The sequence below is a fragment of the Haliotis cracherodii genome, unplaced genomic scaffold (assembly GCF_022045235.1).
Source record: "Haliotis cracherodii isolate W230 unplaced genomic scaffold, xgHalCrac1.p SCAF_18, whole genome shotgun sequence".
In the NCBI taxonomy this organism is placed as follows: Eukaryota; Metazoa; Mollusca; class Gastropoda; order Lepetellida; family Haliotidae; genus Haliotis; species Haliotis cracherodii.
Window position 1 is genome coordinate 25,603,105 of NW_027266273.1, and position 23,703 is coordinate 25,626,807.

Below are 23,703 nucleotides of genomic sequence, written 5' to 3' on the forward strand. Positions count from 1 at the left end.
TGGTAAACATCTTCAACTCGGAGATCGCTTGATGCAAGCATGGCGTGTCAAAATAATGTCGGCTTTGATCAATCCAGTGTGTGTGGAAGCCATTTTGAACGTGGACTAATCATGTTACTTAGCCTATCATTGTGAGCGACGCTCACGTCAATGCACCCCTCAAGATACAAATCCAACAAGCGATTCTCGTGCGCATAAAAAACAATAGACACTACTCCAACTAAAACAAACGAAACTTCCCAACCAGCCAACACCCCAAACCTAAATAACCTCACCTTACTCCTAGCATATATGCATAGTCAAAACTCACCAAAAGCTAGTATGGAATCCTTCCACAAAGTAGCTTTCAATCTAAAATTAACCGATCTTCCCTTCTTCCTCTTTAACCTCCATCTAAAAGAACTCACCGAATAAAATAAAAACTAAAAACTAAATCACCAATCACCCGAACCCAATATTCGAAGGACTAAATATTTTTCAGTGGAACGCCAACGGACTCACCTCCCACGGCCATGAACTAAAAACTAAATTTAAACTAAATAAAGGCCCTCACATTGCTTGTATACAGGAAACCAAATTCTCAAAAAAATCGAAATTCACACTACCTAACTACAACTCAGTTAGAACTGACAGAGCTAAACCGAAAACAAGAAGAGCCGCAGGAGGACTAATCATATTTATCAGGGAAGATATAAATTACGAAGAAATAAAAATAGACACGCCAAACCTAGAAGCCAACGGCATTAAAATCACATTAAATAACCGAAACATAAACATCATAAATATTTACCACTGGGCGGAACAAAAAGTCCAACCTGAGGATCTAAACAAACTACTCAAAATAAGCGATAAATCTACTATATTCCTAGGAGACTTTAACGCTCACCATCCTACATGGAGCATAGATGATAAAATAGATAATCATGGCAAATTAATCTCCGAATGGATAGAAACAAACGACCTAGTACTCCTTAATAGCAACCAACCCACGAGGTACGATAAGATAAACCAAAAAATGTCGGCTATCGACCTAACCATATGCACCGCAGATCTAGCCCAAAGCACTCAATGGGAAGTGCACGACGTCCCGCTAGGTAGCGACCACTTCCCCATAAACATAACCATAGGAAATACAAACGTACCAATCCAAACAGAAAACCAAGAACCAAAATTCCATTACAACAAAGCTAACTGGGACCAATTCCAAGATATCTGCAACGAAGCTAACTTAAACGAAATAGAAAATAATGATCCAGAAACCTATTGTAAAAACCTAACAGACTATATAATAAACGCAGCCAAAACCTCCATCCCCTTCAAAGTATCTAAGACAGGCAAACCGACGGTACCATGGTGGAATGAGGAAATAGAACAGACTAGACGAAAACGTAAATCAGCCTTCAATAAAGCAAAACGCGACTACAAATATTTAAACATAGCCCACGAACTAAACCACCAGGTTCAAAAACTAGTCCAAATAGCCAAAAGTAGAGACTGGAAAAAATTCTGCGAAGGTATAAATAACCGTACAGATGCCAGAACGGTCTGGCGCAAAATCCACGCCATTAGAGGCTTAAAACGACATAAAAAAACCCCTAACATTAACAACTCAACCAACCCCGCCCAAAAAGCAAATAATCTCGCCAACCACTTTTCGGCCGTTAGCAGTAACAGCAACTTCAGCCAAAAATTCCAAGATAAACTTAAAACAGAAAACAAACCCACAAAAGAACCAAACAATAACAATCTAGAAATAAATCAACCCTACACAATGGAGGAGCTCCTCTACGTAATCCAAAACAGGAAAAAGGGCACAGCCCCAGGATTAGACCTAACCTCTTACCAAATAATTAAAAAACTCCCCCTAAAACTGCTCCAGGCACTACTCAAACTATACAATCTCATCTACCTAAACGGACAGGTTCCTACTCCCTGGAAACAGGCCCTAGTCATACCAATCCCTAAACCTAATAAACCAGCTAATCAAGCTAACTCATATAGACCAATATCCCTAACTTCAAACTTATGTAAAGTAATGGAATCAATGGCTAAAAATAGATTACAACATTACTTAACCCAAAATAACACCATAAACCCAGATCAAAGCGGTTTCACTCCTGGCCGCTCAACCCTAGATAACCTCGCCCGACTAGAACAAGATATTAAGACAGGACAACTAAATAAACAATATACCACAGGCATCTTCTTAGACTTCTCTAAAGCTTTCGACATGGTATGGCACGATGGGCTAATACAAAAACTTAAAAAAATAGGACTCAAAGGTCAGATAATAAACTACATCCAGGACTTCCTAAACAATCGTAAAATAACCGTGTGTATAGACCAAACTCTATCGGACCAATGTCCCCTAGAAAATGGCACTCCACAGGGCAGTATCCTCAGCCCCACCCTCTTCAATATAATGATAAACGATCTATTCGAGGGTCTATCCCCTAAAGTAAACACATCAAAATTCGCGGATGATGGAGCCATCTGGATCCGCACTAAAAGCATGAAAATGGCCACAAATCTACTCCAAAAATCTCTTAATAAAATACAACAATGGGCTGACAAATGGGGCTTCTCCCTTAACTCAGAAAAAACAACAGGAATAGTATTCAAACATAAAAACATGAAACCCGCCTCCCCAATCCTCCAGCTAAACAACCAAACAATCAAATTTCAAAAACAAACCAAATTCTTAGGACTTATTTTCGATGAACATCTCACCTGGGATGCTCACATCCAAAACCTAACAACTAAATGCAGTAAAGACCTAAACACCCTAAGATGCCTAACTGGCTCTAACTGGGGAGCCTCCAAAGATACTCTCCTCTCTCTCTACATATCCCTAATTAGATCAAAACTAGACTACGGCTGCGCCATATACAACACCCTAAACAACTCTCTATCCAAAAAACTTGACTCAATACAATATCAGGCTCTCAAACTCATTACACGCACCCAACATGGCACCTCCTACACCTCACTTCAGGCCTTAACAGGAGAAATGCCACTAAGTCTACGCAGGGAACAGCTAAGCTTAAATTTCTGGGCCGCGTCCCAATCAAACCCTCTCATCCAAAACTTAATAAACCAAAACATCAGCCCTAAAAACCAAGCTCTAGCTCGTAAACACCCCTTACTTACCCCAATATCCCAAAGAATAACAAACTACCTAAATGAACACCAAATTAAAAATCTTAAACAAAACTGCAAACAATCAAATATCTTCACCCCTAAACTTAAAATACCCAAAATAGACACAACACTAGCTAGCCAAATAAATAAACAAACCGACCCAAACATAGCTAAAACTACCACACTAGCATACATACACAAAAATTGGCCAAATTGGTGTCACATTTACACGGACGGATCCTCAGATCCGACCTCCAAACACACGGGTTTCGGAGTCCATACCACACAACCAACTAAAACCACACAATCCTTCCGACTCCCAAATAACCAATCAATATTCACGGCAGAACTAATGGGCATGGCCTCAGCCCTCCACAATCAAGAATCCAAAAACAACCAAAAAATCCTAATACTTACTGACTCCCTAAGTGGACTACAAGCCCTCCAAAACAAAAATACCAAAAACCGACCTAAATTAATAAATCAAATACTTAAAAGCTCCAACGACCTAACAAAAGCAGGCAAACAAATAACCTTCTTGTGGATACCCGCCCACGTAGGAATATACGGTAATGAAAACGCCGATAAAGCAGCTAAACTATCCCTTAAAATCCCAGAAATAAGCTTAAACTTACCCATCTCAAAATCAGAAATTAAAAGTGTAAACAAACAAAAAATCACAAAAAAATGGCATAACCTATATCTAAACTCAAATAGCAAAATCAAAAGAGTGCTCAGCAAACCACTAACCAAACCAAAAATTCTCCATCCATCCAAAAAAATCGACAGAGTAATCACTAAACTCCAAACAGGACACACCAACCTAAATAACCACCTAAAAAAATTTAAAAAACACACTACAGGTAACTGCCCACACTGCAAACAACCAGAAACCCCAGAACACGCACTCATCCACTGCACACACTACCTAACACATCGAACCGCATTACAAACCACCCTCAATCTAAACAAGGCTCTCACTCTAGAAGCAATACTAAACCCACAAAATAAACTAGAAAACTTCAAGGCCTTAGGCGTATTCTTAATAAAAACAGAACTAATAAAACGCATCTAAAACCATAATAACCTACCAAATCAAAATCACATAAACAAACAATCATCCACCATACCCAGCTCCCTTAGTTCTCCTCCCCAACCCCATCAGCATCTATTCCAAATCTCGAAATTCCCAAATTCTATATAAGCAACCCCTAAAGCCCCCTCTTGGGTTGCACAGACCACCCTAGCCCCTTTCGGAAACACATTAAATGGCCTGGCCGGGCCCGTGTGCGAAATACGCATCAGTCGGAAAGCGCACGTTAAATCTCCAAAGTAAAAAAGTAAGTAAGTCGTGCGCACCCATAATAAAGGAAACGTCAATGAGGGGATGGTGGCTTCAGCTTGTAAACAACGCTGTACATTTGCAATATCCCCACATTAAAAGAGGAGAGAAGACAGAAGCAAGAAGTGGTTACCTCCCTTTGATGCAAGTGCTTGGAGTTCTATTTTTATTATTTGGAATGTTGACCCTGGCAATGCAGGGCGTAATAAATTAGTCTATAGACTCATTGTGATGTTCCTCTCCACGGAAATCTTTAGTAAAAGGCGAAAGATTTATCCGAATGGATGAAGAGAAACCAGAGTTAATGTTACAGATTCCTGTCTGCACCCCAGTCACCTTATCATTTCAGCACGTGCAGGTGCGAAGACATGACTCGTGTCATTTAAATCATCTGTTCAATATAAGCTTTTTATGTGACATAAACAGTGATAAAACAATTGTAAAAATGATTTGGTAAACATCTTCAACTCGGAGATCGCTTGATGCAAGCATGGCGTGTCAAAATAATGTCGGCTTTGATCAATCCAGTGTGTGTGGCAGCCATTTTGAACGTGGACTAATCGTGTTACTTAGCCTATCATTGTGAGCGACGCTCACGTCAATGCACCCCTCAAGATACAAATCCAACAAGCGATTGTCGTGCCCACCCATAATAAAGGAAAGGTCAATGAGGGGATGGTGGCTTCAGCTTGTAAACAACGCTGTACATTTGCAATATCCCAACATTAAAAGAGGAGAGAAGACAGAAGCAAGAAGTGGTTACCTCCCTTTGATGCAAGTGCTTGGAGTTCTATTTTTATTATTTGGAATGTTGACCCTGGCAATGCAGGGCGTAATAAATTAGTCTATAGACTCATTGTGATGTTCCTCTCCACGGAAATCTTTAGTAAAAGGCGAAAGATTTATCCGAATGGATGAAGAGAAACCAGAGTTAATGTTACAGATTCCTGTCTGCACCCCAGTCACCTTATCATTTCAGCACGTGCAGGTGCGAAGACATGACTCGTGTCATTTAAATCATCTGTTCAATATAAGCTTTTTATGTGACATAAACAGTGATAAAACAATTGTAAAAATGATTTGGTAAACATCTTCAACTCGGAGATCGCTTGATGCAAGCATGGCGTGTCAAAATAATGTCGGCTTTGATCAATCCAGTGTGTGTGGCAGCCATTTTGAACGTGGACTAATCGTGTTACTTAGCCTATCATTGTGAGCGACGCTCACGTCAATGCACCCCTCAAGATACAAATCCAACAAGCGATTCTCGTGCGCACCCATAATAAAGGAAAGGTCAATGAGGGGATGGTGGCTTCAGCTTGTAAACAACGCTGTACGTTTGCAATATCCCCACATTAAAAGAGGAGAGAAGACAGAAGCAAGAAGTGGTTACCTCCCTTTGATGCAAGTGCTTGGAGTTCTATTTTTATTATTTGGAATGTTGACCCTGGCAATGCAGGGCGTAATATATTAGTCTATAGACTCATTGTGATGTTCCTCTCCACGGAAATCTTTAGTAAAAGGCGAAAGATTTATCCGAATGGATGAAGAGAAACCAGAGTTAATGTTACAGATTCCTGTCTGCACCCCAGTCACCTTATCATTTCAGCACGTGCAGGTGCGAAGACATGACTCGTGTCATTTAAATCATCTGTTCAATATAAGCTTTTTATGTGACATAAACAGTGATAAAACTATTGTAAAAATGATTTGGTAAACATCTTCAACTCGGAGATCGCTTGATGCAAGCATGGCGTGTCAAAATAATGTCGGCTTTGATCAATCCAGTGTGTGTGGCAGCCATTTTGAACGTGGACTAATCGTGTTACTTAGCCTATCATTGTGAGCGACGCTCACGTCAATGCACCCCTCAAGATACAAATCCAACAAGCGATTGTCGTGCCCACCCATAATAAAGGAAAGGTCAATGAGGGGATGGTGGCTTCAGCTTGTAAACAACGCTGTACATTTGCAATATCCCCACATTAAAAGAGGAGAGAAGACAGAAGCAAGAAGTGGTTACCTCCCTTTGATGCAAGTGCTTGGAGTTCTATTTTTATTATTTGGAATGTTGACCCTGGCAATGCAGGGCGTAATAAATTAGTCTATAGACTCATTGTGATGTTCCTCTCCACGGAAATCTTTAGTAAAAGGCGAAAGATTTATCCGAATGGATGAAGAGAAACCAGAGTTAATGTTACAGATTCCTGTCTGCACCCCAGTCACCTTATCATTTCAGCACGTGCAGGTGCGAAGACATGACTCGTGTCATTTAAATCATCTGTTCAATATAAGCTTTTTATGTGACATAAACAGTGATAAAACAATTGTAAAAATGATTTGGTAAACATCTTCAACTCGGAGATCGCTTGATGCAAGCATGGCGTGTCAAAATAATGTCGGCTTTGATCAATCCAGTGTGTGTGGAAGCCATTTTGAACGTGGACTAATCGTGTTACTTAGCCTATCATTGTGAGCGACGCTCACGTCAATGCACCCCTCAAGATACAAATCCAACAAGCGATTCTCGTGCCAACCCATAATAAAGGAAAGGTCAATGAGGGGATGGTGGCTTCAGCTTGTAAACAACGCTGTACATTTGCAATATCCCCACATTAAAAGAGGAGAGAAGACAGAAGCAAGAAGTGGTTACCTCCCTTTGATGCAAGTGCTTGGAGTTCTATTTTTATTATTTGGAATGTTGACCCTGGCAATGCAGGGCGTAATAAATTAGTCTATAGACTCATTGTGATGTTCCTCTCCACGGAAATCTTTAGTAAAAGGCGAAAGATTTATCCGAATGGATGAAGAGAAACCAGAGTTAATGTTACAGATTCCTGTCTGCACCCCAGTCACCTTATCATTTCAGCACGTGCAGGTGCGAAGACATGACTCGTGTCATTTAAATCATCTGTTCAATATAAGCTTTTTATGTGACATAAACAGTGATAAAACTATTGTAAAAATGATTTGGTAAACATCTTCAACTCGGAGATCGCTTGATGCAAGCATGGCGTGTCAAAATAATGTCGGCTTTGATCAATCCAGTGTGTGTGGCAGCCATTTTGAACGTGGACTAATCGTGTTACTTAGCCTATCATTGTGAGCGACGCTCACGTCAATGCACCCCTCAAGATACAAATCCAACAAGCGATTGTCGTGCCCACCCATAATAAAGGAAAGGTCAATGAGGGGATGGTGGCTTCAGCTTGTAAACAACGCTGTACATTTGCAATATCCCAACATTAAAAGAGGAGAGAAGACAGAAGCAAGAAGTGGTTACCTCCCTTTGATGCAAGTGCTTGGAGTTCTATTTTTATTATTTGGAATGTTGACCCTGGCAATGCAGGGCGTAATAAATTAGTCTATAGACTCATTGTGATGTTCCTCTCCACGGAAATCTTTAGTAAAAGGCGAAAGATTTATCCGAATGGATGAAGAGAAACCAGAGTTAATGTTACAGATACCTGTCTGCACCCCAGTCACCTTATCATTTCAGCACGTGCAGGTGCGAAGACATGACTCGTGTCATTTAAATCATCTGTTCAATATAAGCTTTTTATGTGACATAAACAGTGATAAAACAATTGTAAAAATGATTTGGTAAACATCTTCAACTCGGAGATCGCTTGATGCAAGCATGGCGTGTCAAAATAATGTCGGCTTTGATCAATCCAGTGTGTGTGGAAGCCATTTTGAACGTGGACTAATCATGTTACTTAGCCTATCATTGTGAGCGACGCTCACGTCAAAGCACCCCTCAAGATACAAATCCAACAAGCGATTCTCGTGCCCACCCATAATAAAGGAAAGGTCAATGAGGGGATGGTGGCTTCAGCTTGTAAACAACGCTGTACATTTGCAATATCCCCACATTAAAAGAGGAGAGAAGACAGAAGCAAGAAGTGGTTACCTCCCTTTGATGCAAGTGCTTGGAGTTCTATTTTTATTATTTGGAATGTTGACCCTGGCAATGCAGGGCGTAATAAATTAGTCTATAGACTCATTGTGATGTTCCTCTCCACGGAAATCTTTAGTAAAAGGCGAAAGATTTATCCGAATGGATGAAGAGAAACCAGAATCAATGTTACAGATACCTGTCTGCACCCCAGTCACCTTATCATTTCAGCACGTGCAGGTGCGAAGACATGCCTCGTGTCATTTAAATCATCTGTTCAATATAAGCTTTTTATGTGACATAAACAGTGATAAAACAATTGTAAAAATGATTTGGTAAACATCTTCAACTCGGAGATCGCTTGATGCAAGCATGGCGTGTCAAAATAATGTCGGCTTTGATCAATCCAGTGTGTGTGGCAGCCATTTTGAACGTGGACTAATCGTGTTACTTAGCCTATCATTGTGAGCGACGCTCACGTCAATGCACCCCTCAAGATACAAATCCAACAAGCGATTGTCGTGCCCACCCATAATAAAGGAAAGGTCAATGAGGGGATGGTGGCTTCAGCTTGTAAACAACGCTGTACATTTGCAATATCCCCACATTAAAAGAGGAGAGAAGACAGAAGCAAGAAGTGGTTACCTCCCTTTGATGCAAGTGCTTGGAGTTCTATTTTTATTATTTGGAATGTTGACCCTGGCAATGCAGGGCGTAATAAATTAGTCTATAGACTCATTGTGATGTTCCTCTCCACGGAAATCTTTAGTAAAAGGCGAAAGATTTATCCGAATGGATGAAGAGAAACCAGAGTTAATGTTACAGATACCTGTCTGCACCCCAGTCACCTTATCATTTCAGCACGTGCAGGTGCGAAGACATGACTCGTGTCATTTAAATCATCTGTTCAATATAAGCTTTTTATGTGACATAAACAGTGATAAAACAATTGTAAAAAATGAGTTGGTAAACATCTTCAACTTGGAGATCGATTGATGCAAGCATGGCGTGTCAAAATAATGTCGGCTTTGATCAATCCAGTGAGTGTGGAAGTCATTTTGAACGTGGACTAATCGTGTTACTTAGCCTATCATTGTGAGCGACGCTCACGTCAATGCACCCCTCAAGATACAAATCCAACAAGCGATTCTCGTGCCCACCCATAATAAAGGAAAGGTCAATGAGGGGATGGTGGCTTCAGCTTGTAAACAACGCTGTACATTTGCAATATCCCCACATTAAAAGAGGAGAGAAGACAGAAGCAAGAAGTGGTTACCTCCCTTTGATGCAAGTGCTTGGAGTTCTATTTTTATTATTTGGAATGTTGACCCTGGCAATGCAGGGCGTAATAAATTAGTCTATAGACTCATTGTGATGTTCCTCTCCACGGAAATCTTTAGTAAAAGGCGAAAGATTTATCCGAATGGATGAAGAGAAACCAGAGTTAATGTTACAGATACCTGTCTGCACCCCAGTCACCTTATCATTTCAGCACGTGCAGGTGCGAAGACATGACTCGTGTCATTTAAATCATCTGTTCAATATAAGCTTTTTATGTGACATAAACAGTGATAAAACAATTGTAAAAATGATTTGGTAAACATCTTCAACTCGGAGATCGCTTGATGCAAGCATGGCGTGTCAAAATAATGTCGGCTTTGATCAATCCAGTGTGTGTGGCAGCCATTTTGAACGTGGACTAATCTTGTTACTTAGCCTATCATTGTGAGCGACGCTCACGTCAATGCACCCCTCAAGATACAAATCCAACAAGCGATTGTCGTGCCCACCCATAATAAAGGAAAGGTCAATGAGGGGATGGTGGCTTCAGCTTGTAAACAACGCTGTACATTTGCAATATCCCCACATTAAAAGAGGAGAGAAGACAGAAGCAAGAAGTGGTTACCTCCCTTTGATGCAAGTGCTTGGAGTTCTATTTTTATTATTTGGAATGTTGACCCTGGCAATGCAGGGCGTAATAAATTAGTCTATAGACTCATTGTGATGTTCCTCTCCACGGAAATCTTTAGTAAAAGGCGAAAGATTTATCCGAATGGATGAAGAGAAACCAGAGTTAATGTTACAGATACCTGTCTGCACCCCAGTCACCTTATCATTTCAGCACGTGCAGGTGCGAAGACATGACTCGTGTCATTTAAATCATCTGTTCAATATAAGCTTTTTATGTGACATAAACAGTGATAAAACAATTGTAAAAATGATTTGGTAAACATCTTCAACTCGGAGATCGCTTGATGCAAGCATGGCGTGTCAAAATAATGTCGGCTTTGATCAATCCAGTGTGTGTGGAAGCCATTTTGAACGTGGACTAATCATGTTACTTAGCCTATCATTGTGAGCGACGCTCACGTCAATGCACCCCTCAAGATACAAATCCAACAAGCGATTGTCGTGCCCACCCATAATAAAGGAAAGGTCAATGAGGGGATGGTGGCTTCAGCTTGTAAACAACGCTGTACATTTGCAATATCCCCACATTAAAAGAGGAGAGAAGACAGAAGCAAGAAGTGGTTACCTCCCTTTGATGCAAGTGCTTGGAGTTCTATTTTTATTATTTGGAATGTTGACCCTGGCAATGCAGGGCGTAATAAATTAGTCTATAGACTCATTGTGATGTTCCTCTCCACGGAAATCTTTAGTAAAAGGCGAAAGATTTATCCGAATGGATGAAGAGAAACCAGAGTTAATGTTACAGATACCTGTCTGCACCCCAGTCACCTTATCATTTCAGCACGTGCAGGTGCGAAGATATGACTCGTGTCATTTAAATCATCTGTTCAATATAAGCTTTTTATGTGACATAAACAGTGATAAAACAATTGTAAAAATGATTTGGTAAACATCTTCAACTCGGAGATCGCTTGATGCAAGCATGGCGTGTCAAAATAATGTCGGCTTTGATCAATCCAGTGTGTGTGGCAGCCATTTTGAACGTGGACTAATCGTGTTACTTAGCCTATCATTGTGAGCGACGCTCACGTCAATGCACCCCTCAAGATACAAATCCAACAAGCGATTGTCGTGCCCACCCATAATAAAGGAAAGGTCAATGAGGGGATGGTGGCTTCAGCTTGTAAACAACGCTGTACATTTGCAATATCCCCACATTAAAAGAGGAGAGAAGACAGAAGCAAGAAGTGGTTACCTCCCTTTGATGCAAGTGCTTGGAGTTCTATTTTTATTATTTGGAATGTTGACCCTGGCAATGCAGGGCGTAATAAATTAGTCTATAGACTCATTGTGATGTTCCTCTCCACGGAAATCTTTAGTAAAAGGCGAAAGATTTATCCGAATGGATGAAGAGAAACCAGAGTTAATGTTACAGATACCTGTCTGCACCCCAGTCACCTTATCATTTCAGCACGTGCAGGTGCGAAGACATGCCTCGTGTCATTTAAATCATCTGTTCAATATAAGCTTTTTATGTGACATAAACAGTGATAAAACAATTGTAAAAATGATTTGGTAAACATCTTCAACTCGGAGATCGCTTGATGCAAGCATGGCGTGTCAAAATAATGTCGGCTTTGATCAATCCAGTGTGTGTGGAAGCCATTTTGAACGTGGACTAATCATGTTACTTAGCCTATCATTGTGAGCGACGCTCACGTCAATGCACCCCTCAAGATACAAATCCAACAAGCGATTGTCGTGCCCACCCATAATAAAGGAAAGGTCAATGAGGGGATGGTGGCTTCAGCTTGTAAACAACGCTGTACATTTGCAATATCCCCACATTAAAAGAGGAGAGAAGACAGAAGCAAGAAGTGGTTACCTCCCTTTGATGCAAGTGCTTGGAGTTCTATTTTTATTATTTGGAATGTTGACCCTGGCAATGCAGGGCGTAATAAATTAGTCTATAGACTCATTGTGATGTTCCTCTCCACGGAAATCTTTAGTAAAAGGCGAAAGATTTATCCGAATGGATGAAGAGAAACCAGAGTTAATGTTACAGATACCTGTCTGCACCCCAGTCACCTTATCATTTCAGCACGTGCAGGTGCGAAGATATGACTCGTGTCATTTAAATCATCTGTTCAATATAAGCTTTTTATGTGACATAAACAGTGATAAAACAATTGTAAAAATGATTTGGTAAACATCTTCAACTCGGAGATCGCTTGATGCAAGCATGGCGTGTCAAAATAATGTCGGCTTTGATCAATCCAGTGTGTGTGGCAGCCATTTTGAACGTGGACTAATCGTGTTACTTAGCCTATCATTGTGAGCGACGCTCACGTCAATGCACCCCTCAAGATACAAATCCAACAAGCGATTGTCGTGCCCACCCATAATAAAGGAAAGGTCAATGAGGGGATGGTGGCTTCAGCTTGTAAACAACGCTGTACATTTGCGATATCCCCACATTAAAAGAGGAGAGAAGACAGAAGCAAGAAGTGGTTACCTCCCTTTGATGCAAGTGCTTGGAGTTCTATTTTTATTATTTGGAATGTTGACCCTGGCAATGCAGGGCGTAATAAATTAGTCTATAGACTCATTGTGATGTTCCTCTCCACGGAAATCTTTAGTAAAAGGCGAAAGATTTATCCGAATGGATGAAGAGAAACCAGAGTTAATGTTACAGATACCTGTCTGCACCCCAGTCACCTTATCATTTCAGCACGTGCAGGTGCGAAGACATGCCTCGTGTCATTTAAATCACCTGTTCAATATAAGCTTTTTATGTGACATAAACAGTGATAAAACAATTGTAAAAATGATTTGGTAAACATCTTCAACTCGGAGATCGCTTGATGCAAGCATGGCGTGTCAAAATAATGTCGGCTTTGATCAATCCAGTGTGTGTGGCAGCCATTTTGAACGTGGACTAATCGTGTTACTTAGCCTATCATTGTGAGCGACGCTCACGTCAATGCACCCCTCAAGATACAAATCCAACAAGCGATTGTCGTGCCCACCCATAATAAAGGAAAGGTCAATGAGGGGATGGTGGCTTCAGCTTGTAAACAACGCTGTACATTTGCAATATCCCCACATTAAAAGAGGAGAGAAGACAGAAGCAAGAAGTGGTTACCTCCCTTTGATGCAAGTGCTTGGAGTTCTATTTTTATTATTTGGAATGTTGACCCTGGCAATGCAGGGCGTAATAAATTAGTCTATAGACTCATTGTGATGTTCCTCTCCACGGAAATCTTTAGTAAAAGGCGAAAGATTTATCCGAATGGATGAAGAGAAACCAGAGTTAATGTTACAGATTCCTGTCTGCACCCCAGTCACCTTATCATTTCAGCACGTGCAGGTGCGAAGACATGACTCGTGTCATTTAAATCATCTGTTCAATATAAGCTTTTTATGTGACATAAACAGTGATAAAACAATTGTAAAAAATGATTTGGTAAACATCTTCAACTTGGAGATCGATTGATGCAAGCATGGCGTGTCAAAATAATGTCGGCTTTGATCAATCCAATGAGTGTGGAAGTCATTTTGAACGTGGACTAATCGTGTTACTTAGCCTATCATTGTGAGCGACGCTCACGTCAATGCACCCCTCAAGATACAAATCCAACAAGCGATTCTCGTGCCCACCCATAATAAAGGAAAGGTCAATGAGGGGATGGTGGCTTCAGCTTGTAAACAACGCTGTACATTTGCAATATCCCCACATTAAAAGAGGAGAGAAGACAGAAGCAAGAAGTGGTTACCTCCCTTTGATGCAAGTGCTTGGAGTTCTATTTTTATTATTTGGAATGTTGACCCTGGCAATGCAGGGCGTAATAAATTAGTCTATAGACTCATTGTGATGTTCCTCTCCACGGAAATCTTTAGTAAAAGGCGAAAGATTTATCCGAATGGATGAAGAGAAACCAGAGTTAATGTTACAGATACCTGTCTGCACCCCAGTCACCTTATCATTTCAGCACGTGCAGGTGCGAAGACATGCCTCGTGTCATTTAAATCATCTGTTCAATATAAGCTTTTTATGTGACATAAACAGTGATAAAACAATTGTAAAAATGATTTGGTAAACATCTTCAACTCGGAGATCGCTTGATGCAAGCATGGCGTGTCAAAATAATGTCGGCTTTGATCAATCCAGTGTGTGTGGAAGCCATTTTGAATGTGGACTAATCATGTTACTTAGCCTATCATTGTGAGCGACGCTCACGTCAATGCACCCCTCAAGATACAAATCCAACAAGCGATTGTCGTGCCCACCCATAATAAAGGAAAGGTCAATGAGGGGATGGTGGCTTCAGCTTGTAAACAACGCTGTACATTTGCAATATCCCCACATTAAAAGAGGAGAGAAGACAGAAGCAAGAAGTGGTTACCTCCCTTTGATGCAAGTGCTTGGAGTTCTATTTTTATTATTTGGAATGTTGACCCTGGCAATGCAGGGCGTAATAAATTAGTCTATAGACTCATTGTGATGTTCCTCTCCACGGAAATCTTTAGTAAAAGGCGAAAGATTTATCCGAATGGATGAAGAGAAACCAGAGTTAATGTTACAGATACCTGTCTGCACCCCAGTCACCTTATCATTTCAGCACGTGCAGGTGTGAAGATATGACTCGTGTCATTTAAATCATCTGTTCAATATAAGCTTTTTATGTGACATAAACAGTGATAAAACAATTGTAAAAATGATTTGGTAAACATCTTCAACTCGGAGATCGCTTGATGCAAGCATGGCGTGTCAAAATAATGTCGGCTTTGATCAATCCAGTGTGTGTGGCAGCCATTTTGAACGTGGACTAATCGTGTTACTTAGCCTATCATTGTGAGCGACGCTCACGTCAATGCACCCCTCAAGATACAAATCCAACAAGCGATTGTTGTGCCCACCCATAATAAAGGAAAGGTCAATGAGGGGATGGTGGCTTCAGCTTGTAAACAACGCTGTACATTTGCGATATCCCCACATTAAAAGAGGAGAGAAGACAGAAGCAAGAAGTGGTTACCTCCCTTTGATGCAAGTGCTTGGAGTTCTATTTTTATTATTTGGAATGTTGACCCTGGCAATGCAGGGCGTAATAAATTAGTCTATAGACTCATTGTGATGTTCCTCTCCACGGAAATCTTTAGTAAAAGGCGAAAGATTTATCCGAATGGATGAAGAGAAACCAGAGTTAATGTTACAGATACCTGTCTGCACCCCAGTCACCTTATCATTTCAGCACGTGCAGGTGCGAAGACATGCCTCGTGTCATTTAAATCACCTGTTCAATATAAGCTTTTTATGTGACATAAACAGTGATAAAACAATTGTAAAAATGATTTGGTAAACATCTTCAACTCGGAGATCGCTTGATGCAAGCATGGCGTGTCAAAATAATGTCGGCTTTGATCAATCCAGTGTGTGTGGCAGCCATTTTGAACGTGGACTAATCGTGTTACTTAGCCTATCATTGTGAGCGACGCTCACGTCAATGCACCCCTCAAGATACAAATCCAACAAGCGATTGTCGTGCCCACCCATAATAAAGGAAAGGTCAATGAGGGGATGGTGGCTTCAGCTTGTAAACAACGCTGTACATTTGCAATATCCCCACATTAAAAGAGGAGAGAAGACAGAAGCAAGAAGTGGTTACCTCCCTTTGATGCAAGTGCTTGGAGTTCTATTTTTATTATTTGGAATGTTGACCCTGGCAATGCAGGGCGTAATAAATTAGTCTATAGACTCATTGTGATGTTCCTCTCCACGGAAATCTTTAGTAAAAGGCGAAAGATTTATCCGAATGGATGAAGAGAAACCAGAGTTAATGTTACAGATTCCTGTCTGCACCCCAGTCACCTTATCATTTCAGCACGTGCAGGTGCGAAGACATGACTCGTGTCATTTAAATCATCTGTTCAATATAAGCTTTTTATGTGACATAAACAGTGATAAAACAATTGTAAAAATGATTTGGTAAACATCTTCAACTCGGAGATCGCTTGATGCAAGCATGGCGTGTCAAAATAATGTCGGCTTTGATCAATCCAGTGTGTGTGGCAGCCATTTTGAACGTGGACTAATCGTGTTACTTAGCCTATCATTGTGAGCGACGCTCACGTCAATGCACCCCTCAAGATACAAATCCAACAAGCGATTGTCGTGCCCACCCATAATAAAGGAAAGGTCAATGAGGGGATGGTGGCTTCAGCTTGTAAACAACGCTGTACATTTGCAATATCCCCACATTAAAAGAGGAGAGAAGACAGAAGCAAGAAGTGGTTACCTCCCTTTGATGCAAGTGCTTGGAGTTCTATTTTTATTATTTGGAATGTTGACCCTGGCAATGCAGGGCGTAATAAATTAGTCTATAGACTCATTGTGATGTTCCTCTCCACGGAAATCTTTAGTAAAAGGCGAAAGATTTATCCGAATGGATGAAGAGAAACCAGAGTTAATGTTACAGATTCCTGTCTGCACCCCAGTCACCTTATCATTTCAGCACGTGCAGGTGCGAAGACATGACTCGTGTCATTTAAATCATCTGTTCAATATAAGCTTTTTATGTGACATAAACAGTGATAAAACAATTGTAAAAATGATTTGGTAAACATCTTCAACTCGGAGATCGCTTGATGCAAGCATGGCGTGTCAAAATAATGTCGGCTTTGATCAATCCAGTGTGTGTGGCAGCCATTTTGAACGTGGACTAATCGTGTTACTTAGCCTATCATTGTGAGCGACGCTCACGTCAATGCACCCCTCAAGATACAAATCCAACAAGCGATTGTCGTGCCCACCCATAATAAAGGAAAGGTCAATGAGGGGATGGTGGCTTCAGCTTGTAAACAACGCTGTACATTTGCAATATCCCCACATTAAAAGAGGAGAGAAGACAGAAGCAAGAAGTGGTTACCTCCCTTTGATGCAAGTGCTTGGAGTTCTATTTTTATTATTTGGAATGTTGACCCTGGCAATGCAGGGCGTAATAAATTAGTCTATAGACTCATTGTGATGTTCCTCTCCACGGAAATCTTTAGTAAAAGGCGAAAGATTTATCCGAATGAGTGAAGAGAAACCAGAGTTAATGTTACAGATACCTGTCTGCACCCCAGTCACCTTATCATTTCAGCACGTGCAGGTGCGAAGACATGACTCGTGTCATTTAAATCATCTGTTCAATATAAGCTTTTTATGTGACATAAACAGTGATAAAACAATTGTAAAAAATGAGTTGGTAAACATCTTCAACTTGGAGATCGATTGATGCAAGCATGGCGTGTCAAAATAATGTCGGCTTTGATCAATCCAATGAGTGTGGAAGTCATTTTGAACGTGGACTAATCGTGTTACTTAGCCTATCATTGTGAGCGACGCTCACGTCAATGCACCCCTCAAGATACAAATCCAACAAGCGATTCTCGTGCCCACCCATAATAAAGGAAAGGTCAATGAGGGGATGGTGGCTTCAGCTTGTAAACAACGCTGTACATTTGCAATATCCCCACATTAAAAGAGGAGAGAAGACAGAAGCAAGAAGTGGTTACCTCCCTTTGATGCAAGTGCTTGGAGTTCTATTTTTATTATTTGGAATGTTGACCCTGGCAATGCAGGGCGTAATAAATTAGTCTATAGACTCATTGTGATGTTCCTCTCCACGGAAATCTTTAGTAAAAGGCGAAAGATTTATCCGAATGGATGAAGAGAAACCAGAGTTAATGTTACAGATACCTGTCTGCACCCCAGTCACCTTATCATTTCAGCACGTGCAGGTGCGAAGACATGACTCGTGTCATTTAAATCATCTGTTCAATATAAGCTTTTTATGTGACATAAACAGTGATAAAACAATTGTAAAAATGATTTGGTAAACATCTTCAACTCGGAGATCGCTTGATGCAAGCATGGCGTGTCAAAATAATGTCGGCTTTGATCAATCCAGTGTGTGTGGCAGCCATTTTGAACGTGGACTAATCGTGTTACTTAGCCTATCATTGTGAGCGACGCTCACGTCAATGCACCCCTCAAGATACAAATCCAACAAGCGATTGTCGTGCCCACCCATAATAAAGGAAAGGTCAATGAGGGGAAAGGTCAATGAAGGTCAATCCAGTATCAGGCCCTAAAACTAATCACACGAACTCAACATGGCACCTCTTCCACCTCACTCCAGGCCTTAACAGGAGAAATGCCACTTAAACTACGTAGGGAACAACTTACCCTAAACTTCTGGGCCGCGTCCCAATCAAACCCACTAATCGAAAACTTAATAAAACAAAATATTAGCCCTAGAAACCAAGCCCTAGCCCGGAAACATCCACTACTTACTCCAATTTCCCAAAGAATAACCAATTACCTAAACGAACACCAAATAAATAATCTTAAACAAAACAATAAATCATCCAATATCTTCACTCCAAAACTTAAAATACCAAAAATAGACACAACACTAGCCGATACACTAAATAAACAGACCGATCCTAACATCGCTAAAACCACCACACTAGCATACATACATGAAAATTGGCCAAATTGGTGTCACATATACACAGACGGATCCTCAGATCCGATCTCAAAACACACAGGTTTCGGAGTCCACATCGCACAACCAACCAAAGACACACAATCTTACCGACTCCCAAACAACCAATCCATATTCACGGCCGAACTAATGGGCATGGCCTCAGCACTACACAATCAGCAATCTAAAAAACACCAAAAAATCCTCATCCTAACCGACTCCCTCAGTGGACTACAAGCCCTCAAAAATAAAAACACTAAAAACCGCCCCAAACTAATAAATCAAATACTCAATAGCTCAAACAACTTAACTAAGGTAGGTAAACAAATAGAGTTCATTTGGATCCCCGCCCATGTAGGAATCTTTGGAAATGAAAAGGCAGATAAAGCAGCAAAATTATCCCTTAAACTCCCAGAAATAACCTTAAACTTACCCAGCTCAAAATCAGAAATCAAAAGTGTCACTAAACAAAAAATTAACAAAAAATGGCAAAATATATACCAAAACTCAAATAGCCAAATCAGGAAAGTACTCAAAAAAACCCTAAATAAACCCAAAATACTACACCCATCCAAAAAAATCGACAGAATAATTACCAAACTACAAACAGGCCACACCAAACTAAATAATCACCGTAAAATAGCTAAACTACACACAACAGGAAACTGCCCACATTGCAAACAACAAGAAACACCAGAACACGTACTCATTCACTGCACACACTACCAAACACACCGAACAACACTACAGACCACCCTAAATCTTAAAACCGGACTTACACTACAATCAATCCTAAATCCACAAAATAAATTAGAAAAATTCAAAGCCTTAGGCATATACCTAATAAAAACAGGACTAATTAGTCGCATTTAAACCCCAAATAAAATATTAAAACCAAAACTACCTTATTTGATAACCACCCAACACACACAGCTCCCTTAGTACGTCCCCCACCCACTCTTGGCATTCTTTCCAAATCTCAAAATTTCAAAATTACTATATAAGTAACCCCTAAAGCCCCCTCCTGGGTTGCACAAACTCACTTTTCCCCTTTTTGGAAACACATTAAATGGCCTGGCCGGGCCCATGTGCGACATACGCTTGCAGTCGGAAAGCGCACGTTAAATCTCCAATGTAAGTAAGTAAGTAAGAGGGGATGGTGGCTTCAGCTTGTAAACAACGCTGTACATTTGCAATATCCCCACATTAAAAGAGGAGAGAAGACAGAAGCAAGAAGTGGTTACCTCCCTTTGATGCAAGTGCTTGGAGTTCTATTTTTATTATTTGGAATGTTGACCCTGGCAATGCAGGGCGTAATAAATTAGTCTATAGACTCATTGTGATGTTCCTCTCCACGGAAATCTTTAGTAAAAGGCGAAAGATTTATCCGAATGGATGAAGAGAAACCAGAGTTAATGTTACAGATTCCTGTCTGCACCCCAGTCACCTTATCATTTCAGCACGTGCAGGTGCGAAGACATGACTCGTGTCATTTAAATCATCTGTTCAATATAAGCTTTTTATGTGACATAAACAGTGATAAAACAATTGTAAAAATGATTTGGTAAACATCTTCAACTCGGAGATCGCTTGATGCAAGCATGGCGTGTCAAAATAATGTCGGCTTTGATCAATCCAGTGTGTGTGGCAGCCATTTTGAACGTGGACTAATCGTGTTACTTAGCCTATCATTGTGAGCGACGCTCACGTCAATGCACCCCTCAAGATACAAATCCAACAAGCGATTGTCGTGCCCACCCATAATAAAGGAAAGGTCAATGAGGGGATGGTGGCTTCAGCTTGTAAACAACGCTGTACATTTGCAATATCCCCACATTAAAAGAGGAGAGAAGACAGAAGCAAGAAGTGGTTACCTCCCTTTGATGCAAGTGCTTGGAGTTCTATTTTTATTATTTGGAATGTTGACCCTGGCAATGCAGGGCGTAATAAATTAGTCTATAGACTCATTGTGATGTTCCTCTCCACGGAAATCTTTAGTAAAAGGCGAAAGATTTATCCGAATGGATGAAGAGAAACCAGAGTTAATGTTACAGATACCTGTCTGCACCCCAGTCACCTTATCATTTCAGCACGTGCAGGTGCGAAGACATGACTCGTGTCATTTAAATCATCTGTTCAATATAAGCTTTTTATGTGACATAAACAGTGATAAAACAATTGTAAAAAATGAGTTGGTAAACATCTTCAACTTGGAGATCGATTGATGCAAGCATGGCGTGTCAAAATAATGTCGGCTTTGATCAATCCAGTGAGTGTGGAAGTCATTTTGAACGTGGACTAATCGTGTTACTTAGCCTATCATTGTGAGCGACGCTCACGTCAATGCACCCCTCAAGATACAAATCCAACAAGCGATTGTCGTGCCCACCCATAATAAAGGAAAGGTCAATGAGGGGATGGTGGCTTCAGCTTGTAAACAACGCTGTACATTTGCAATATCCCCACATTAAAAGAGGAGAGAAGACAGAAGCAAGAAGTGGTTACCTCCCTTTGATGCAAGTGCTTGGAGTTCTATTTTTATTATTTGGAATGTTGACCCTGGCAATGCAGGGCGTAATAAATTAGTCTATAGACTCATTGTGATGTTCCTCTCCACGGAAATCTTTAGTAAAAGGCGAAAGATTTATCCGAATGGATGAAGAGAAACCAGAGTTAATGTTACAGATACCTGTCTGCACCCCAGTCACCTTATCATTTCAGCACGTGCAGGTGCGAAGACATGACTCGTGTCATTTAAATCATCTGTTCAATATAAGCTTTTTATGTGACATAAACAGTGATAAAACAATTGTAAAAATGATTTGGTAAACATCTTCAACTCGGAGATCGCTTGATGCAAGCATGGCGTGTCAAAATAATGTCGGCTTTGATCAATCCAGTGTGTGTGGCAGCCATTTTGAACGTGGACTAATCGTGTTACTTAGCCTATCATTGTGAGCGACGCTCACGTCAATGCACCCCTCAAGATACAAATCCAACAAGCGATTCTCGTGCCCACCCATAATAAAGGAAAGGTCAATGAGGGGATGGTGGCTTCAGCTTGTAAACAACGCTGTACATTTGCAATATCCCCACATTAAAAGAGGAGAGAAGACAGAAGCAAGAAGTGGTTACCTCCCTTTGATGCAAGTGCTTGGAGTTCTATTTTTATTATTTGGAATGTTGACCCTGGCAATGCAGGGCGTAATAAATTAGTCTATAGACTCATTGTGATGTTCCTCTCCACGGAAATCTTTAGTAAAAGGCGAAAGATTTATCCGAATGGATGAAGAGAAACCAGAGTTAATGTTACATATACCTGTCTGCACCCCAGTCACCTTATCATTTCAGCACGTGCAGGTGCGAAGACATGACTCGTGTCATTTAAATCATCTGTTCAATATAAGCTTTTTATGTGACATAAACAGTGATAAAACAATTGTAAAAATGATTTGGTAAACATCTTCAACTCGGAGATCGCTTGATGCAAGCATGGCGTGTCAAAATAATGTCGGCTTTGATCAATCCAGTGTGTGTGGAAGCCATTTTGAACGTGGACTAATCATGTTACTTAGCCTATCATTGTGAGCGACGCTCACGTCAATGCACCCCTCAAGATACAAATCCAACAAGCGATTCTCGTGCCCACCCATAATAAAGGAAAGGTCAATGAGGGGATGGTGGCTTCAGCTTGTAAACAACGCTGTACATTTGCAATATCCCCACATTAAAAGAGGAGAGAAGACAGAAGCAAGAAGTGGTTACCTCCCTTTGATGCAAGTGCTTGGAGTTCTATTTTTATTATTTGGAATGTTGACCCTGGCAATGCAGGGCGTAATAAATTAGTCTATAGACTCATTGTGATGTTCCTCTCCACGGAAATCTTTAGTAAAAGGCGAAAGATTTATCCGAATGGATGAAGAGAAACCAGAGTTAATGTTACAGATACCTGTCTGCACCCCAGTCACCTTATCATTTCAGCACGTGCAGGTGCGAAGACATGACTCGTGTCATTTAAATCATCTGTTCAATATAAGCTTTTTATGTGACATAAACAGTGATAAAACAATTGTAAAAATGATTTGGTAAACATCTTCAACTCGGAGATCGCTTGATGCAAGCATGGCGTGTCAAAATAATGTCGGCTTTGATCAATCCAGTGTGTGTGACAGCCATTTTGAACGTGGACTAATCGTGTTACTTAGCCTATCATTGTGAGCGACGCTCACGTCAATGCACCCCTCAAGATACAAATCCAACAAGCGATTGTCGTGCGCACCCATAATAAAGGAAAGGTCAATGAGGGGATGGTGGCTTCAGCTTGTAAACAACGCTGTACATTTGCAATATCCCCACATTAAAAGAGGAGAGAAGACAGAAGCAAGAAGTGGTTACCTCCCTTTGATGCAAGTGCTTGGAGTTCTATTTTTATTATTTGGAATGTTGACCCTGGCAATGCAGGGCGTAATAAATTAGTCTATAGACTCATTGTGATGTTCCTCTCCACGGAAATCTTTAGTAAAAGGCGAAAGATTTATCCGAATGGATGAAGAGAAACCAGAGTTAATGTTACAGATACCTGTCTGCAGCCCAGTCACCTTATCATTTCAGCACGTGCAGGTGCGAAGACATGACTCGTGTCATTTAAATCATCTGTTCAATATAAGCTTTTTATGTGACATAAACAGTGATAAAACAATTGTAAAAATGATTTGGTAAACATCTTCAACTCGGAGATCGCTTGATGCAAGCATGGCGTGTCAAAATAATGTCGGCTTTGATCAATCCAGTGTGTGTGGCAGCCATTTTGAACGTGGACTAATCGTGTTACTTAGCCTATCATTGTGAGCGACGCTCACGTCAATGCACCCCTCAAGATA

At 40.7% G+C, this 23,703-nt stretch overlaps 28 non-coding genes across 28 annotated transcripts; all 28 read right to left on the reverse strand.

The window, feature by feature from the left end:
* Positions 1-4,666: 4,666 nt before the first annotated feature.
* On the reverse strand, positions 4,667-4,787 carry LOC139466295 (U5 spliceosomal RNA). The gene has a single exon (XR_011653344.1). It is a non-coding gene; the product is annotated as a U5 spliceosomal RNA (small nuclear RNA).
* A 509-nt stretch (positions 4,788-5,296) lies between these two features.
* On the reverse strand, positions 5,297-5,417 carry LOC139466296 (U5 spliceosomal RNA). Its single transcript, XR_011653345.1, has one exon. It is a non-coding gene; the product is annotated as a U5 spliceosomal RNA (small nuclear RNA).
* Positions 5,418-5,927: 510 nt separating this feature from the next.
* On the reverse strand, positions 5,928-6,047 carry LOC139466489 (U5 spliceosomal RNA). Its single transcript, XR_011653529.1, has one exon. It is a non-coding gene; the product is annotated as a U5 spliceosomal RNA (small nuclear RNA).
* Positions 6,048-6,556: 509 nt separating this feature from the next.
* Positions 6,557-6,677, reverse strand: LOC139466298 (U5 spliceosomal RNA). The gene has a single exon (XR_011653347.1). It is a non-coding gene; the product is annotated as a U5 spliceosomal RNA (small nuclear RNA).
* Positions 6,678-7,186: 509 nt separating this feature from the next.
* On the reverse strand, positions 7,187-7,307 carry LOC139466299 (U5 spliceosomal RNA). Its single transcript, XR_011653348.1, has one exon. It is a non-coding gene; the product is annotated as a U5 spliceosomal RNA (small nuclear RNA).
* Positions 7,308-7,816: 509 nt separating this feature from the next.
* Positions 7,817-7,937, reverse strand: LOC139466300 (U5 spliceosomal RNA). Its single transcript, XR_011653349.1, has one exon. It is a non-coding gene; the product is annotated as a U5 spliceosomal RNA (small nuclear RNA).
* Positions 7,938-8,446: 509 nt separating this feature from the next.
* Positions 8,447-8,567, reverse strand: LOC139466483 (U5 spliceosomal RNA). The gene has a single exon (XR_011653524.1). It is a non-coding gene; the product is annotated as a U5 spliceosomal RNA (small nuclear RNA).
* A 509-nt stretch (positions 8,568-9,076) lies between these two features.
* Positions 9,077-9,197, reverse strand: LOC139466301 (U5 spliceosomal RNA). The gene has a single exon (XR_011653350.1). It is a non-coding gene; the product is annotated as a U5 spliceosomal RNA (small nuclear RNA).
* Positions 9,198-9,707: 510 nt separating this feature from the next.
* LOC139466302 (U5 spliceosomal RNA) lies at positions 9,708-9,828 on the reverse strand. The gene has a single exon (XR_011653351.1). It is a non-coding gene; the product is annotated as a U5 spliceosomal RNA (small nuclear RNA).
* A 509-nt stretch (positions 9,829-10,337) lies between these two features.
* LOC139466303 (U5 spliceosomal RNA) lies at positions 10,338-10,458 on the reverse strand. Its single transcript, XR_011653352.1, has one exon. It is a non-coding gene; the product is annotated as a U5 spliceosomal RNA (small nuclear RNA).
* A 509-nt stretch (positions 10,459-10,967) lies between these two features.
* LOC139466305 (U5 spliceosomal RNA) lies at positions 10,968-11,088 on the reverse strand. The gene has a single exon (XR_011653353.1). It is a non-coding gene; the product is annotated as a U5 spliceosomal RNA (small nuclear RNA).
* Positions 11,089-11,597: 509 nt separating this feature from the next.
* On the reverse strand, positions 11,598-11,718 carry LOC139466306 (U5 spliceosomal RNA). The gene has a single exon (XR_011653354.1). It is a non-coding gene; the product is annotated as a U5 spliceosomal RNA (small nuclear RNA).
* Positions 11,719-12,227: 509 nt separating this feature from the next.
* LOC139466307 (U5 spliceosomal RNA) lies at positions 12,228-12,348 on the reverse strand. The gene has a single exon (XR_011653355.1). It is a non-coding gene; the product is annotated as a U5 spliceosomal RNA (small nuclear RNA).
* Positions 12,349-12,857: 509 nt separating this feature from the next.
* LOC139466308 (U5 spliceosomal RNA) lies at positions 12,858-12,978 on the reverse strand. The gene has a single exon (XR_011653356.1). It is a non-coding gene; the product is annotated as a U5 spliceosomal RNA (small nuclear RNA).
* Positions 12,979-13,487: 509 nt separating this feature from the next.
* LOC139466310 (U5 spliceosomal RNA) lies at positions 13,488-13,608 on the reverse strand. Its single transcript, XR_011653358.1, has one exon. It is a non-coding gene; the product is annotated as a U5 spliceosomal RNA (small nuclear RNA).
* A 510-nt stretch (positions 13,609-14,118) lies between these two features.
* Positions 14,119-14,239, reverse strand: LOC139466311 (U5 spliceosomal RNA). The gene has a single exon (XR_011653359.1). It is a non-coding gene; the product is annotated as a U5 spliceosomal RNA (small nuclear RNA).
* A 509-nt stretch (positions 14,240-14,748) lies between these two features.
* Positions 14,749-14,869, reverse strand: LOC139466312 (U5 spliceosomal RNA). Its single transcript, XR_011653360.1, has one exon. It is a non-coding gene; the product is annotated as a U5 spliceosomal RNA (small nuclear RNA).
* Positions 14,870-15,378: 509 nt separating this feature from the next.
* Positions 15,379-15,499, reverse strand: LOC139466313 (U5 spliceosomal RNA). Its single transcript, XR_011653361.1, has one exon. It is a non-coding gene; the product is annotated as a U5 spliceosomal RNA (small nuclear RNA).
* Positions 15,500-16,008: 509 nt separating this feature from the next.
* LOC139466314 (U5 spliceosomal RNA) lies at positions 16,009-16,129 on the reverse strand. The gene has a single exon (XR_011653362.1). It is a non-coding gene; the product is annotated as a U5 spliceosomal RNA (small nuclear RNA).
* Positions 16,130-16,638: 509 nt separating this feature from the next.
* LOC139466315 (U5 spliceosomal RNA) lies at positions 16,639-16,759 on the reverse strand. Its single transcript, XR_011653363.1, has one exon. It is a non-coding gene; the product is annotated as a U5 spliceosomal RNA (small nuclear RNA).
* A 509-nt stretch (positions 16,760-17,268) lies between these two features.
* On the reverse strand, positions 17,269-17,389 carry LOC139466439 (U5 spliceosomal RNA). Its single transcript, XR_011653481.1, has one exon. It is a non-coding gene; the product is annotated as a U5 spliceosomal RNA (small nuclear RNA).
* A 510-nt stretch (positions 17,390-17,899) lies between these two features.
* LOC139466316 (U5 spliceosomal RNA) lies at positions 17,900-18,020 on the reverse strand. The gene has a single exon (XR_011653364.1). It is a non-coding gene; the product is annotated as a U5 spliceosomal RNA (small nuclear RNA).
* A 2,097-nt stretch (positions 18,021-20,117) lies between these two features.
* LOC139466317 (U5 spliceosomal RNA) lies at positions 20,118-20,238 on the reverse strand. The gene has a single exon (XR_011653365.1). It is a non-coding gene; the product is annotated as a U5 spliceosomal RNA (small nuclear RNA).
* A 509-nt stretch (positions 20,239-20,747) lies between these two features.
* Positions 20,748-20,868, reverse strand: LOC139466318 (U5 spliceosomal RNA). The gene has a single exon (XR_011653366.1). It is a non-coding gene; the product is annotated as a U5 spliceosomal RNA (small nuclear RNA).
* A 510-nt stretch (positions 20,869-21,378) lies between these two features.
* Positions 21,379-21,499, reverse strand: LOC139466319 (U5 spliceosomal RNA). The gene has a single exon (XR_011653367.1). It is a non-coding gene; the product is annotated as a U5 spliceosomal RNA (small nuclear RNA).
* Positions 21,500-22,008: 509 nt separating this feature from the next.
* LOC139466322 (U5 spliceosomal RNA) lies at positions 22,009-22,129 on the reverse strand. The gene has a single exon (XR_011653369.1). It is a non-coding gene; the product is annotated as a U5 spliceosomal RNA (small nuclear RNA).
* Positions 22,130-22,638: 509 nt separating this feature from the next.
* LOC139466323 (U5 spliceosomal RNA) lies at positions 22,639-22,759 on the reverse strand. Its single transcript, XR_011653370.1, has one exon. It is a non-coding gene; the product is annotated as a U5 spliceosomal RNA (small nuclear RNA).
* A 509-nt stretch (positions 22,760-23,268) lies between these two features.
* LOC139466324 (U5 spliceosomal RNA) lies at positions 23,269-23,389 on the reverse strand. The gene has a single exon (XR_011653371.1). It is a non-coding gene; the product is annotated as a U5 spliceosomal RNA (small nuclear RNA).
* Positions 23,390-23,703: the final 314 nt, after the last annotated feature.